Source organism: Pezoporus occidentalis, unplaced genomic scaffold (genome assembly GCF_034315485.1).
Source record: "Pezoporus occidentalis ecotype Australia unplaced genomic scaffold, CSIRO_AGI_Poc_V1 ctg167, whole genome shotgun sequence".
NCBI classification, from domain to species: domain Eukaryota; kingdom Metazoa; phylum Chordata; class Aves; order Psittaciformes; family Psittacidae; genus Pezoporus; species Pezoporus occidentalis.
In genome coordinates, this window is record NW_026913499.1 from 181,030 (window position 1) to 195,824 (window position 14,795).

General features: G+C 39.2%; 1 protein-coding gene across 3 annotated transcripts in view; it reads left to right on the forward strand.

The window, feature by feature from the left end:
• CRB1 (crumbs cell polarity complex component 1) overlaps positions 1-14,795 on the forward strand; it is a 104,539-nt gene that overhangs the window by 88,345 nt on the left and 1,399 nt on the right. The gene's annotated exons all lie outside the window — the stretch shown is intronic.

Here is a 14,795-nt window from a genome sequence, read left to right on the forward strand (position 1 = left end):
ATTTTGATTGAATCTGCTCTACAGCGATAAGCTAATGTATTCATTAACTGCAAGGGTTAGTAATATGAATGTAGCAAATGATACTTAATTACAATAATTAATGCCTGGTGATTCATTAATTATGCATTCCACAGCTATTTACATATTCATACTTATGAGGCTATTAATGGATAATTATCATTTGACTAAAAGATGTGGTCATCAGGAATATAACAACTACATCATTTTCCCACAGTCTCACTGTGGCTTTACCTGGTTGTCTTGTTCCAGTGTACCTCTATCTTGCCATTACACTCAGAAATACAAAAACATTTTATTTCCAAGACCTATAGAGCAATATAACAGCAAATACAGCCAGGCAGGTTAGCTTTCACACTGCACTAGTTCTCAGCCAGTACTCTCATCAGTTTGAGTCTTGAGGTTTCAAAACAGTTTAGAAGAGTTTTAGGATATTATTTGAAGAAAAAACCTGACGTCTCACCTCCACCTTTCAGCTGAAAACCTCTCAAATATGAGGAGTTGGAGTGCAAGAGAAAGCATTGGCATTCTGCTTCTTCAAATACAGGACACAGGACAAAAAATTGCAAAGAAGTTTAAACTCTTGTAAGGGGAAGTGTTTGGTGAAAGAACTTTGTTCTCTTTGTCATCAGTAAAGATTTTTCTCTTGTCCTGAGTTTATGCTCTTTCTTATTGCAGATGGTTAGGACACTTTCATACTTCAGATTGTGTTCATTTGTGGCACCAGGGTAGCAGTATTGTCAATTCCTTCAATCTGAACAAACAATTCTGCCCCTAGATGGCTGGTGCTTCTGCTCCAACACAAAGATTTCAGACTGCATGAAAGCAGATTAAGTCTCTAGCCCTCCCAGGCTTGGAGAAGAATTTAAGAGCCAAAGAAGTGCAGAAATACAACACAGATTTTGAAAAATGTTTATTTTCATACATAAATATAATTATTTTAAGGTAAGATAATATTTTTTCTTCTTAGCCTAAGCTTGTATGCTCAGCGTTGACAACTCTAAGTCAATAATATTCAGCTGCCAGCCTCAGAAGTAAGGCTGGGTAAGTTAACTGAACCTGAGGAGTGCTACCATCCTGATTTTCAGACAAGCTGCTCACTTACTGCTCCTCTACAGCCCTAGCTGAGGATTTACAAGTGCCCCAGGTCACTGCAAAGCTTATGCCAGCTGTCATAACCTGCAGGGAGTGAACAGAGAGGGTCTCGCCATACATGGAAGCTGCCTCATGGTGTGGCTGAGCAACCCATGACTCCAGGCAGAAAGATCAGGTCAGGCCATTGGGAGCATCAAACTGATGTCTTAGTAAGTGAGCACATTTGTATCTACTGTGACTTCTGTCTTCTCCAGCAGATAATAAGCAGTCTGGTCTTATATAAGCTACATTCTGTAAGGCTGCTGCTGGAAGCATAAAGGGTTTTCCCTGTTTTTTATGACTTTCTCTCCGAAGTATCTTAATTTGAGAAAACCCTCATCATGTCAACTGTTTAAAGACTGCACAGCATAGGTAAACTTATTACAGTCTGATAAAGGTTATTAAAATAATGTTATTTCATTGACTGAGGTAAGTTTTTACTATTTTTAATAGACTAGCAGGGTCAGCCTAACTGAGCAGGGAAAAAGCTAGAATTTACACATTTTCATTCATTCACACAGTTGTAGATCACCCATCATGGCAGAATCATTAGTGCTGATGGTAGGAGCCAGAGAACCCAGCTTTATTGCTGTGCCAGGTCAAATGTGGGGTAAGAGGAAACATCTTTAGATCTGTAAAATGAGCAGCTCTGTTCTGGAAGTCATTGGAAATGTCACAATGCCATTTTTACAGTTGTTTTGCAGAGCAGAGCAGAGCAGCCCCTTAATATCCTTTGCTATTTTCTATTAGTCTATATTCAAAACACAGGATTTAACTAAAACTTCTAAAAGGATATTGCAAGAAACATATTTAATATGTGTCACAACATAAGGTACAAAAACATTAGGATTCAAAGACAATAAGGTTATCTGATGTGTCTAAGCTGGGAAATACAAGAAAGCTCCTCACAAGGCCAACATTACTGCATGCATCAGTGAAAAGCAGTTGAATATTTAATGTGCATAGTAAATTTAAGTAGAAAAGGGAGCCCAGATGACATATGACAGCATAACACTCTGCACTATAGGAATCAGCTCAAATATGGTATTCACATAACACATTTCGTATTCAGGCTAGCACATTTTGTCTATACACCATCCTTTATGTTGCAATGGCATTGTTTTCCTTTTTCTCACCTTTTGATGTTTTCCCTGTAGACTCACATTCACATCACATGGGCATTTACTTCAGTCATTGCTCGCTTTATAACACATTCAAGCACTCTATGCCTGCATTGTTCAGATACTAAATTTTACATCTTTTTCTCATATCATTCATGAGAGTTCATATTCTTTTCTCTTTTATCTGTTTTTTTCTATCTTCAAATAATGCAGCACTGAAAGAAGGTATTCTGGAAGTTGCTTTAGAACAATTAACTCAACTATAAAAATAATAGTTCACATTTGCTTTTCTGTAAGGAGTAGGAACAAATACTTCTGTCTTCCATCTGTGTAGCAATAACGTGTAACTCTCATCTCATCCTAAGAACTATTCAAACATGAATGAGCATTTTGATAATTCTGGTATTTCTAGATATTGCTATGATGTAATGCTGAAACTTGGCATGTTCCATTTACTTTGTTTCTTAAAATACAATTGATGAGAAAATTATTTTGCTGCATGTATCAAAAAGCCTTTTTTTTTTTGCATTTTGGTGTCTGTTTTCTACTGAAAATGGAAAGGACATAGAAATGATTAAGTTCAGTGCTAATTTTTTTAAACTTTGTTTTTAAAAAATGTGGATATTTATCTAGAAAATAGCAGAACAACAGTGATACCCCAACAGGAGGCGTTAGTCACCTATGGGCTTCCAATTTTACCCAGTAAGATGCTTTCCGTTTGCTGGACAACTTAGCCAAACATTGACAGAAACGAGACAATAAATCTGGTTTAATTCCATAAATCCTAAATAAGCTAATTGACAAACGCTTCTAAAGAAAACAGAATTCCAGCTTCACTTTTAAGCTGAAAATTAGTCTGGTCTTTCACTTGAGTACTTACAAAAAGAAAAAGAAACTGAGCAGAAGTTAAGGAGTTTATGATGGAAAAGATAACTGACTCATACTGCGTGCATGGTGGCAACAGTCTCTTGGGATTCAGTGTTTGTCCTCTTCACTGAAGTTGACAGAACTGTAACATGGTTGTGAGGCTTTACATGAAATTTATTGCCAGATTAGGAACCAGGGGGGCTTCAAAGGAAGCTCATTCACCACCATTGCAATGAGAAAGATCAAAAGTTACCCGCACCTTAGATAAGTTTATATACATATAAAGGACGCCACATAAAGGGTAAATAAGGAGATTTCCCAGGTACTACAGATCAAGCACTTCAGCAAACCTACCCACATTTATTCAGGCCTGGATGGAAACCATGGTCCTCGATTCCAATCACTGCTTTTTTTAGACAGCAATAGTGCCAGAGCTCCTTAGGGGTATTGACACCTTAGCTTAGGATAACAAATACATCTTGTAGGTTTGACATCTTGGAAACTAATTATGTGCTTAAGATTACTATCAAGGGTCCATGAAATTATGATGTTTCCAAATAAAGTAAGGCTGGCATGTAAATTTGCCTATGCATCTCCTGATGAGCTCTTCTTGTAAAGTGCATTCTTGTGTAAGAGAATTTTTCAGTTCTTGTTATGAAATTCCCATTCCTAATAACTCTTGAAAAAAATGGTACACTTTATTAGGCTTATAGAATATTTTTCCACTAAAAAGCAATAAAAAGATTCCTGTTCCTGAGGATGTGAAAAATATTTTGTATTCAAAAGATCAGGAATACTTATCTGTTTTGATACAGAGAGCCATTCAAATGAAAGGCAGAGCTTGTTACACAAATGTCTAAACTTTGTACCAAAATAGCCGTAGAGCAAACACAACAGTCCTTAAATTTATTCAAACACTCTTTGGTAGAACAGATGATTCACTTCTCAAGATGACTAAGAGCAGCAAAATAAAAATGGTGATACTGCTGTAATGCAGTGGAAAGGAAAACGAGCAGCTTCACAAACCTTTGTAATTATTTAGTATGAGCAGATTTTGCACCACTGCAGAAAACTGTGGTTGTTGTTGGATGCTGTGAAATGGCAGGGTAGGGATTTTGGAGATTCTCAAGCACATAAATAGTCTGGGCTCTAATTAATCTGTTTTAGAAATAAATGGAAATATTTCCACCCATGTGTGGTGCAGCACTGGTAACACTCATGCTGCACTACCCTTACCCCCAAGGGACCCTCTGTTCCCTTTTCTCCAAGTAGTATCTGTTTGTGATGAAATGGCCATGTACATTTCCTCCACAGAGTTCATATGGTAATGTAATTGATATCTTTTTTTATCCCAAAGCCTACCATTTTGTGAACTGATGCAGCATATTGACTGTGAGAGTCACGCGAGGCTGTGATGTGTCTCATGGAAAATTCCATTTGGTCCTATCTTATTTTATTGTTTCCATTAATCAAACATGCTATTTCCCTTCAGGACTCAGCTACCCTCCCCCCTGGAGAAGCACTCAGGCCTGATGCACAGACTGGTTGGGATGTAGCTGGCCTGGAACCAGAACCCTAAAAAAACATACTCTACCTTGAGAAAGTTTTGGGTTGAAATTTCCTAGCTCATGACCACATTTTTATCCTCACCCAAAACCACTACTTCCAGAAGAAAATGTTAATGTTAGACATGTCTTCCAAAATTACATATAACTTGCTTGATTTCATGGTTACCTGCCTGTTCAAGAGAGGACAGCACTGGTATTTGAGAATCAACAGGGAGATGTATCAGAAATAGCTTACACCTGCAGATGAAGGTAAATTTTGACCTGATTCAATGCACTGTAGAAACTGCTACTTTCGTCCCCAGATCTAAATTAATCATCTGTCTAGAAACAGGGACGAGTTACACTCACAGTTAATACGCTTTGCCTTGAAGCACCGGACATAAATTCAGTGAGCTGAGATAGCAGACATTTTTTTAACTCTCTCTAAGAAGTATGATCTAGAAAATCTTCTGGAAGTGTAGAAAATCTTCTTAAAAGAAAAGCATTGATAAGGCTGCCATTACTTCCTAGCATGTTAGAGTAAATCTCTCCTGTCCGAAGCTGGATGTATTTTCTGTTAGTTATCTTTAGGTGGCAGTAAGGCAAAAGCATGGAGTAGAAAATTAAGGTAAATATCTGACACACTTTTACAGACCATTTTCTCATGTACTGTGCTGGCTGTAACACTGGCTATAACACAGAAAGAGATGTCATGAACCACTTGCATCTTCAGCACACATCCAAAAAACAATTATGAGAGTTAGCTTCATCCAGGTCAAGTTTATGCAAACCTGTTGAATGCCAGCAATAGATGCTATATTAGCTGTGCAGTACTTGGTCTAATAATCTCTATTTACAGGTAGAGGCATACCCGTATGCCTCTAAGAACGCCACAACAAAAAAATAACTCCACCAACAAATCGAGGGTCTAAATCAAGATTAAAACAGGGTTTCAAGGAGTAATTGTTGTCATAGATGTTTATAGGGTTTTTTTTCCATTTACGTTTTTCATGTATGCATCTCTTCCATAGTCTTTCCTGAGGCTAAAATGCAATGAAGTTTGCTGTCTCTAATCAACTTCCTACTAGAAAAAAAGCCATCAGGATAAAACCATACTCAAAATTTTTCTCAAGGAATATAATTAGCTAAGTAATGCAACAGTGTCATGTAGTGTGCTAAGGCAAGTATTATGTAGCCAATAAAGGTCTACCTTATACCATTAATATTTACAGTTGGAAGCACGAGATGGCTGCAATCAAAGTGCTGCACCCAACAAAGGCTAGCTGTTGACTTGATACCTTGCTGTCTGACAGTGTGAAACAGTCAAATAGCTACTTACTTCATCACCACTTGACAGCATAATATTAATGCTAGGTAGCAACACATGCCTCTTTTGCTGGAGGTTAACACCAAATAGGGAGAAGTATTTCATAGAACAATTTTGAGATCGTAGGCGTAGTTTATTATCAGAGAAGTAGGGATGGAAAGTTTGCGGCAGTTACAAAATCCAACTCAAATCATAGTGCTGTCTCTGCTATACTGTCCTCCTCTGACCCACCTGTTAAGCACCACTGGGCAGAACAATTTCTTATTCCCACAGTGGGAAGAGGCAACACTGGCCGTTTCAGCACAGGTTGCACCAGTTCTCACAGAGAACCAGGATCTGGGGAGATAGACGACCCTGCATCACATTGCCACAGACAGGGACCTGAGTCCGCAGAAGGAGGCTGTGATGCTTTTCTTCAATGGGTACTTTCTGCAGTTCTCAATTGTCTGATCACAGAAATAAAAGGACATCTATCACTATGATCAGTAATTAAGGAAGAGATCTTCAACAGCTGTGTGCTGGAAGGTGGAGTTTTGAGCAATCAGCTCTGTGCCCACAGTGCAAATTGTGCAACTCCATTAAAGTTAATAGAAATTAATAATGCAGAAAACAGGCAAATCATGCCTTGTGAAAACTATGCATGGAAACATATTAGTGAGGAGGAACAATGTGCAGGTACTCACTTAGGATTTATGCTTCCAGATTGCAAATACCACAGCAAAGATTCTCTCTTCTCTGCTTTTTCTGTATTGGGGGTGGGGGTGGGTAAATCTAGACTGAGAGATTGCAAAATTCGGAAAATCAGAAGTTGGTTTACTTTCACCCTTGACATAGCTGTTGACAGCTTACATTATAATTTCCTGCCCTGTTCTCTTATCTAAATGCTGTAATTCCCATCTGCCCTATCTTGAATGTTACAACATCACCCTTCACAAGCTGGTCTACTCAACACCTATGCAATCAATGAAGAAAGCAGCTTTGTCATTCATTCTTCCTTCTCATCACTTTAACTGCTTCACTCAGAAATCTACTGAATCTCTTTTCCTCAGGAAATTTCCTGCGCTCTTCTTCATCACTGCAGCATCTTTTCCTATTCTTCTGCTGCTTTTGGGTTTAACCTACTGACCCCCTCCCATCCATGTCACTCTCCCATGACAACGGGACCTTCAAAAGGCCTCTACTGAGTATTCTTCCATATCCCTCTTCAGGAGTCATTTCTACTGTGGCTGCTATAGGGATTCAATGAACTCAACCCAGCTACACGCATCTGATGCGCTGTGCTGTTACCCATGTAAAAGATAATTCTATATGAAACCTCAAAGCATTCCCCAAACTGGAAAGGGATGTTCCACCCCAGAGTCTGACACCTCTACTAAAACATTTGTCTAGTCTGTGACTTAGCAGCTATGGGACAAACTCCTCCTCGGCATGGTATGCCTGGATTTGCACCAGCTATAGATTTTCCCTCTTATCCTTTCAGATTGCAGCAGATGGTGGAGTTCCTACAGCAGGGGCTGTCGATAGAATTTTAAAAGGCATCTCATAACAACACATTGGAGCTGCACATTTAGTCTGTGCTACACCACCAAGATGATCTTAAAAAGAGCTGGAGCACACTTACAAAATTAACACTGGCAGTTGCTGCAGAAATGCTATCGAGGAGTCTTCTCAAAGCCCACAGCTTGATGAGAGCTTACCTCCCAAACTGCCAGCCAAATCACTTCTCTGTGTATAACCAACACTTTGCTGTCTGAGAGAAAAGGCATTTAATAGTCTGTCCTGTGAGATACTGATCCAGCAAAATATTTGGAGATTTTAAGGGGCTACTTACGTACTTCTGGCCTTTTCGGTCCTTGGCTGCGCTAACGTAAACTACAGTGGCCAAACCCAAAACTATTATTTCTTCTGCCTAGAACAGACAATCCCAGACTTACTAGATATCACTGCTTTCATGGTTGGACCACTTCCATTAAACAGTTAATACACCAGACATCAATACTACAAGTAGTTAATTATAGTTACTGTATGCAACCTGTTCTTTAAAGGTTAACTCCTAAAAGCAAGCTTCTGAATTTGAAAAGCTGCTCAGCCAAAAGCCTAATATTGTCAATAGAAGGCCACTTGAGACAAACATTACTGCAAGTACTAGCACTGAGGAGGGGCAAATTGGTTTGGCTTAGACACAGAATTGTTTCCAAGTGATTCAGGAATTGTCCTGTAGCCTAATGTGGGGATGAGGTGGTTTGTGTATACTAATGTGACTGGAAGATCAGGACTAATGTGAATAAACCCCTTGTTTAACCAAAGTCTGCTTTACAATTTAGTTGTACCACTTTAGAAAGGTCCCTCCCCAATCTCCAACTTCTCGCTCCACTATAAGAACAAACTTCCTGGTTAACTCCTGTAGTGTCACATGCTGTGACTTCACATGTCAGGAGGGAGGCTGTCAGAATTTCTTAATGAGGCGTTTTTCTTGCAAGCCCAGCCAAATCATAGACTTCAATCATCTCCTTTTTCTTCATTTTCTCATGGGACACCAGAGACACAGTACTGTTTGATAGTAAAGATTGCATTTTTCTGATCTATAATTGGTCAAGCCAGATAATCAGTTTATCATTACAGCTGCTAACACTAATTCTCTCTACGTTTGTGCTTTGATTTCAAGAGCTGTCAGACAACTAAAAGCTGACATTTTCTAGGAAGAAATTCACTCAAACTGCCACATTTCAACTAAGACAAACTATTTGAACCACATTTTATCAAAAATATACTAAATAGAGGTGGTAGAGAATGTAATTTCTTCAGAGATATTTTAACAAACATTCAGACAACAATATCCACCAGAAAACAGAGAAATTAAAAGAAAGATTACTTACAATCACTCTTCTTCAAAGTGAGATGCCTATGTGTATATATATATATATACACACACATAAAATAGTTCTGCACACATCAGAAGCAGTCACTTGAGTTTTGTTTTCAGCAATATTCATTAAGATATGTGAAGGACTCAGGGTCTCATCCAGGCTGTCCAGCAATGGGTTTGTCTTTTCCTGCAGACATCAGCAATGACAAAAATTCAGGATTATTTACAGCTGTCTATGTAGTATAGATGGATAGACTTCCAGAGGACTACAGAGATAGGTGAGGTTCAACGGGATAGCTTCCTCACAGTGGGCATGGTGTCAGACAGAGAAGTTCCCAAGATGTGGAGAGAGAAGTAGTCATGCTTACCTTGGGGTGCTACCTGGCATACAAAAGGCACCAGAGCCATCATGTGGCAGCTACAGGACAGCCTAAACTGGAGATATGAGCTGGCTGATTGCAGGTGAAAGCAGTCACAGCTTTAGGCCACAGAGATCTTCATCATGTATTCAAGGCTCCAAGTCTGAATCTGGTCCTAATACAAACTGGTCTTGTTCTTATCCATTAAGAAAGCAAAACTACAGTAGGAAAGCAGGATAGAGCATAAAGAAGATAGAGCAGTTAAGGAAAATAGGAAATGCATATAGAATCTTCAAAATAACGTGCCATTTCCAGTGGCCTGTGCAGTGTTTGGCTCAGCCAGACATGAATCTGATCTCTTTAAATGAGTCCAAATGGACTATTGGTTCAACTCAGCAGCCCAGCGGCTATGTCAATACCGCTTTTGGGACCTGGTGGCTGGTGTCTAGCACAAGCAGACCCGCTACTTTTTACAGATGATGTGAGGAAGAGCAATAGGTGTTTGCCTGTTAAGGTGAAAAAAATAATCATGAAAAAATGTACTTCATGTGCCACTTAAATAAGGTACTTTTATTGGAGTAAAGTCAATCTATAGATTTATGACCACTTTACTGCTGTTGAAAATAAACTGTAGTCCCACAAGCTGGGGTTATCAATACATCTCATTATAACAGATTTGTGTATAACTGACTGGATTTCTTCTTGAACTACTGGGATTCTTATTTGAATTCAGCCTTTAACAACAACAAAAAAATCTGATAAGATGGTTGTAAATCCTCAGAGAAATAAACTCAGCATATCTATGGGCTTTTTAGTCAAGTTAATGGCTTTTCTTCAGCTGCTCAGTATTATCCCTATATGCCCCCAAACCTTTCAAAGCAATTCTGACACGGATTAGGACCACTCAAGCCAATCGTCCCTCATTACTATAGCAAATGGTTTTGATTTGGGGGCAGTAAATCTGGATGGCTTGGATCAGATGTTCTTACTGTGAATGAAGTGATAACCTTATGAGTGGTGTCAGGAACTCAGGATCCAGACACTTTGCCGGTGAAAGCTCCAGCGCACACAAGCAGCTGCAGAAGTCCCAGAAAGCCCCACACGTGGCAGAGAAGGGAATTCTCTGGGGTTTGGCAGTCCCTGTGGTTTAAAGCTTGTGTTGATGTCTCTGTCTTGTGAAGCATCCAGAATCAGACACATTACTGTGGGAGTGCTGAAATGAAGGCTGATTAATTCTTAATGCCCAGCCACAGAGGCACACTTCTGCTTTCAGAGCACGCTATGCCTGTCACATCCCAAAGACATTTGCCCTTGGTCCAAGCCGTACTTTCCCATGCAAAGCTCATGCCTGGGTAGCAGCGTTCTGAGGAAGCTCATGCTACTTCTCCCAAAGTGAATTCCTTGCTGGCACTGAGGCTTGATCTCTCTCCCTGATCTGGCTCAGCCCTTGGTGTCTGTGGCAATAATTCTCATCTCCCAATTGACATGAAGCTGGATTAGATCAGCTAAGTCATGTTGATGTAAAACACACAAGAGGAAGAGGCCCTCTGTATTTTTCTGGCTCGTGTGTGCTATTCCGCTCGCCTTTGAAATTTGACACACATGGAAACGTTCATATACAGCAAATCCCTAATGCTCCCCTCTTAAAAATAACCATTTAGAAGATGGCTTGTTTAAAAACAAGCATACATAGGCTGGATTGGTAAATGCTACTGAGCATTTATCTACTTGTGAACTGGACCTTCCTTAACCACATTGTTCATCCACAAAGCAAATCAAGGACAAAAGGTAGAATAGCCAATCTATTTCAATAACCAAATGAAAAGCAAAACCCAGCCCTACAATGAAGTTTCACTCTATCCAATGATTTATTTTCTCTAATCTAAACATTTTAACTCATTTTAATTTTATAATTTTAAAACCCTAAAAACTTAATCAACTTTGAAACGAAACCACCAGGGAAAAGCCAAAAGATTCGTTTCTTAAAGGCAAGGGTTTTTTTTCTGCATTTCTTCCTCTCTTTTTAGATTAAATAATCACTACATGAAAACTGAATTCAAGAATATTTTTTCTTCCTTTTTCTTCTCAATATTTCCAAAATAAATTTGCCTTGCTCCAGCTGACATCCAAAGACATATAAATAAAATATGCTACATAAAATATCTCAGTGAGAAGCAGATTGGCTTTCTAGTGTTAGCAGACTTTGTTTTATTGGTACTGCCATAGCACATGACATCATCTTGCCATCAGCATCCATTACCATTAAGGATAGGGCTTTTACTGGCAGCTGCTGTATTTGAAGGGCATGGAACTCTCACTCTTTTAAACAGGTTTATAAGATAATTCAGGTTGGAAGAGGCCTCAGGAGGTCTCCCAGTCCAACCTCCTGCTCAAAGGTCAGTGCAAATCTCTAAGGTATTGCCCAGTCAGTAAATTAACCCTCCTTCAGTAACCCTACATATATTTACCTATCCGTAAGCAGTGCTTAAGTAACCTTCAGAAATAGCTGTGATCACCATGCAGTATTCGTTAGCAAGAATTACTTCTGAAAGGCTATCACAGAGTATGTGGGTCTCACAGGCTTCCCTAACAACAAAGGTCTTTAGCAAAAAAAAAAACAGTAACATTTCTCTTCATGTGTTTTTTTTCGTTTGTGCTGAGACAGAATGAACTTTGCCTGGCTTTATCCTTCCCTTTCCATAGTTTCCCCTTCTGCTTTTGAAGCTCTAAGTCACAGAACACCTCTCGCACGGGACTCTGCCAGGGCTGTGTAATAAACACATCAAAGCTGCATATTCAAGTGACCATGTCCCAGGCAGTCGTTCAATAACCAGATCTTAACAAGCTAACATGGGGAAGAGAATAGCAGCCTGCGTGATATCAAGCTGAAAAGTGATGTTGTAGCCTAATCAGAGAGACATCAGCTGTGTGTGCCTCAACACCCCATGCCTTAGGACACCCATAGGCTTGCAGCTGTGGGCGATCTGCTACATAGGTGTGAACACCGAGGTAAGCAGCTAAACACCTGAGCAGTCCCATGGTGGTCAGAGGGGCTCTGCTCTGGGAAACAGCAGAGGTTCATAGCCTAGATCCATCTATGGTGGAAGCAACAGGCAAGGACTTGCCAGAAGAGCCTGAAGCAGCGATAAGGGACTTTTTTACTTTCAAGCTGTTTTTTAAAAGGCCACTCCCCATCATTATGCAAAATACACAGTAGGGTCAGTAACAGAAAACCTCTTGTTCTGCTGTCTCAGCAGCACTATGTTTCTAAAAATGCTTCTCAATCCTTTTTCTCTCCGGGATCATCAGTTATAATCATTTCAGTCTATCATCACCACCAAATACTGCAGTAAATGGACTGAGATGACGGGGGACAGAACTTTTCAGATGTATTTTTGCAGACCAGCCAGATGATTTTCGAAGTTAATTCAACTGTTTAGCCATTCATTACTAAAGAAGTGGTTGATTTTGATGGGACCAGACTGCAGAGCCTTCTGGCAACTCTTGTTATCAGGTCAGTGCTAGCGCTTAAGGGGCTACCTACAGTGTATACTCAGGCAGTGATCTGTGGGCTGATAAACCAGGGAACAGCACTTGAATGGTAGATTGGGGGGGGGAGTTGGGTCTCAATAGAATCCACCCAAAAAAGATAATAATAGGCCTTTTAGATAAAGGCCTAAAAAGATAATAATAAAGGCCTTTTTTTTTTTGTAGTTGGAAATTAGAAGCAACATAAACACAGAAATAGAATTAACTTCTGTATCTGGTCATGGTGAAAACCCCAGCTGTCTGGATTTTAGTTGGTGGAATAACTTTTTTTAACCTACAGGCTTAATACAAGTATTTTGTCCAACACATCTACAGTCAATACAGGCAATTTTCAGTATTTTTTTCAAGTTCAAGTCACTGATTGACCAAACTGAATCCAATTAATTAACAGTGGTTATTAGACAGAAAAAAAAAATTAATTGAAACAAAATGTGTAGTGGACAGGTGTGGGTAAGGTTTCTGTAATAATTTAGTGCAGAATGAAAAAATGCCCTGTTATGATTGTTTTAACTTGAGAACGAGGTTTAGAAGTGTGAATGGATTTTAATAAGTTTTAATAAGAGGTTTTTTCTCACTGATTCTTTTGCATATTTTTTTCTTAAAGTAACAAAATTACTTTGGATGATCTAATAAATGAAAATGTCTCCATAGATACAGACAGACTTACAACAGGAATAGGAAGAGCATGGGCTGGAAAATAAGAGAGTAGGTTCAGAAATTACACATATCAAAGACCAGGCTTTACCATTTGCTTGCAGTAGTGAATTTCTTTCATGAAAGAAATGTCCTATTCAACCCCTGGATGAGAGTTAACTTAGATTATCTTGGTCCTCAGTTTCCTAGAGCAGACAGTGACAATAAAACACAGCTTCTGAGAATAAAGATTCCATTAAAAAGTTGCAGTCTCTCTGAGAAAAGAGGAACAAGGGTCATATAGTCTAGTACAGTACAGAGGAAAACTAACATCTCAAATATATCTGCTGCATCATCTAAAGATGAAATGACCTTCCCAATCCAATACAATTTAATAGACCACCTTTTGGGGGGGCTGGAGTCATGTGGGCTGTCCACCTGCACTGAAATGACTTCTATTGGAAAAATGTTTTTAAAATCATAGAAACCATACATTTAGCTACCAAGGACAGAGGAAAATACCCTAGCTGATCATCCATCCATGAGAGAGAATCCCTGAGCCAAACTTATTAATATTATAGTAAGACTCTTTACATCAGTGTGGAGGTGGAGACATTAAAAAAGAGGAAGGATTGTTTTAATATTTTCCCTCTGGCATGCTCTGCAAAGGAATAAGTCCAAGCAATGCACGCACAGCAATAACATCCACTTACAGGACATCCATTGCTGAATGCAAAATTATCATTATTCTCAGGACTGTAATTGCACTTCCTTAGAAGTGACGAGTAAGCAGGTCACTAAAGTATCCTGTAACATGCAGCATCTAACTGGGAAATGGGCTTCGACCTGCTGTCTTCCATTTCTAAATACTTTGGGATTTGAAAGTTCAGCCTCAAGCACACTTCCATCTATGGCAGTTCAGCTGTCACTTGTAATACAAATCAAAAGATGATGGATGGCAGAATCTGCCCAGAAGTTCAATTCCTGCTAGGGTCATTCTGTCCATAGTGACCACTTTTCCACACTAACCACATCACTTCATTGGCTTACCTTACCAGAAGCATGTTTTACACATAAAAGCACATATATTGATATGTATAAAACATTCAGCTACAAACTATAAAACTTCTCTGCTCTCAAGCTTTTCACCTGGCAGATTTGTTTATGCACATTGTGCCTCCTGACATCATTACATTTCCCCCTGCCACATGAAAACAGAAAAAAATCTCAGAGCATCCTTACGTTCATCCTGTACTGTGCTGCTTGTGTTTCTGTTGATGAAGCTGTAGAGCCTGTATGTAGAAGAAGAGCTGGATATTTTAAAATGTATTTGTGAAAATATATGGATTGCTTTCTCACTGCATAGATTTCAGT